This window comes from Austrofundulus limnaeus, unplaced genomic scaffold (assembly GCF_001266775.1).
Source record: "Austrofundulus limnaeus strain Quisiro unplaced genomic scaffold, Austrofundulus_limnaeus-1.0 Scaffold913, whole genome shotgun sequence".
NCBI classification, from domain to species: domain Eukaryota; kingdom Metazoa; phylum Chordata; class Actinopteri; order Cyprinodontiformes; family Rivulidae; genus Austrofundulus; species Austrofundulus limnaeus.
The window spans coordinates 29,319-31,798 of NW_013953315.1; the positions used below are offsets into that span (position 1 = coordinate 29,319).

At 35.4% G+C, this 2,480-nt stretch overlaps 1 long non-coding RNA gene across 1 annotated transcript; it reads right to left on the reverse strand.

The window, feature by feature from the left end:
- Nucleotides 1–1,087: 1,087 nt before the first annotated feature.
- Nucleotides 1,088–2,089, reverse strand: LOC106533244 (uncharacterized). The gene is made up of 2 exons (XR_001312215.1): nt 1,614–2,089; nt 1,088–1,528 (listed from the first exon to the last, which is right to left on the reverse strand). It is a non-coding gene; the product is annotated as an uncharacterized LOC106533244 (long non-coding RNA).
- Between the last annotated feature and the right edge of the window lie 391 nt (nt 2,090–2,480).

The window sequence follows — 2,480 nt, forward strand, 5'->3', positions numbered from 1 at the left end:
AATAAATTTATTTCATTTTACCTATAAAATACTCACATTAAGTGTTTTCCTGTAGGTAAAAATCTGTTTAACAACCTGTTAAAATACACCAGAATGCAGGAAATGACATTTACTTCTTTAAAAATGTTCAGGGGGAGGACCCCCAGACCCCCCACCACTGGGTCCCCCCAACATTACAAATACTTACTCTTGTTTTTTGTCTCTGAATGTTATAAAATCAGTGATATTATCTGTGAAATTACAAATTGAACATTTGTTGACAATTCTATAGCTTTAAATTGCCATAGTTTTCAATTTGTCAGTTTTACAAACACATCATAAATTTTCTGTTATAGATATTAGTTTTGGTGTGCCCCCCTGGTTTTTCAGTGCCCCCCCCCCCATGGCCCCCACTGAAAAAATTTCTGCAGGCGCCACTGATCCTGGCTTACCTTTAACCCTTTAACGTAGTCTTTAGCCAAAGTATTTGAGACGTTCTTAACAGTTTAAAGCAAATTTCTTGTGATTTTTGTTGCCTGTTTATTCAGTTTCCATTCAGTCTTTCTTCCTGATCATGACAGCATATTTGAAAAAGAGCAGTGAATAAATGGAGGACAAAAAGTGAAAAGTGTCAGGCTTTTACAACAAAAACAAACTCCCCAGCAGATTGTCAACATCTCGTACATTTGTTCCTGATTCAGATAATATGAATGAGCACATGTTTACCTTAAATATGTGAATTAGTTTAAAACAAAGTATTTCGTGTTCACTCCCCTCCTGCTCAGATCTGCTGCTGTTTTCTCGTTTTTCATCCTGAAGCATTCAGACAGAGTTGTGACATGGTTTTGATGAAGCAACCAGCTTAAACACTCTCACTTCTTTATTCTCCATCTTTTACAACCTTTGTTTCAGACGCTGAGGTTTTGCTCTAACAGTTTACAAAAAGCAGAAGCATATACTGCACTTGCACAAATCCATGTTTTGTGGATTTACATCATGAGTTGACTGCTACAAATCACTTTTGTAAAAGCAGAACTGAAACTGCTGCTCTATCATGTGACGTTCAGCATTAGTCTTGGTTAAAAGTCATTTCTGTAAATGATAAAACAACATTTAAAAAATGGATATTAGGCAATAAAACATCTTCAGCAGTTTAGAAGTTTCATTTTGAAACTGAACAGAAAGATTCCTAAATTTAGCACAAAACTTAAGTAACTTAGTGTTKGGTAGATTATTTCTTTGTTGTAACAGTGCGTATTGACAATAMATATGGTACCATTGGAAAGCCTGTTCATTTCCCTTTTAATGGTGCCACATTTGTAAGGAACATGCATTTGTGGGATGAGCAGTAGAGCTGAGTTTGTTGTTGTGTTGAGTTTCTGGTACATCCAGGTGCTGCTGATCGAGCCCTGACATAGTGCTCATGTGTCTGCTCCAACAATTGGTATTCCACGATTAACTGATCTGGATAGGACCCATGCGATTGGATAACTTCAAGCTGGTGGTAAAAAAATGGAGGCAGTATAATGGTGTGACAGCATCTCCATCACTGGAACAAACAGGTTTGTCATCACTGGAGGCTGTCTCAATGCAGAGATAAGGAGATAAAATTTCACAACCAGTGTCAGTCCCACCTCTGCACAGTCTGGGCCTGAGCTCTTCTGGACCAAGGTTTCTGAGGTTGTTCCTGGGATCTGTTTGATCCACTCTTCTGTTGTTGGGCTCACATTGTGCTCTTGTGACTCCAAAGCTTCTCTGTTTCGTCTTCCAGTCCCTGATATTTCTCAAGCTTCTTGTGTTCCTTCTTTCTGATGATTCAGTCACTTGTGATTGACACATCTGTCACCACTGCCTTTGTCTGCAGCTGGTCAACCATTGACTGTTGGGTTAACAATTGTCTGTTTGACAATCTGGATCTGGAAGGCCCACAGGATCTTAGCCCGGTTGTTCTGCACCACCCTTGGTGAGAATAGTTTCACTAATTACTAATGTGGTTTGTGCAACCAACTTCCAGCACTGTAACAACAACAACAACAACAACAACAACAACAACAACAACAACAACAACAACAACAACAACAACACTACTAATACTACTATTAATGCTACTACTAATAACACTACTAATACTACTACTAATAAAACAACTAATAATACTACTAATAATACTACTAATAACACTACTACTACTGCTACTACTAATAATAATAACAATACTAATAATAATACTAATAACACTACTACTAATAATACCAATAATACTACTAATAACAATACTACTAATAATAATACTAATAACACTACTAATAACACTACTACTAATAATACTACTAATAACACTACTACTAATAATACTAATAATACTACTAATAACAATACTAATAATAATACTAATAACACTACTAATAATAATACTAATAATACTACTAATATCAATACTAATAACAATACTAATAATAATAATAATAATAATAATAGTAATAATAATAATGCTTATACTA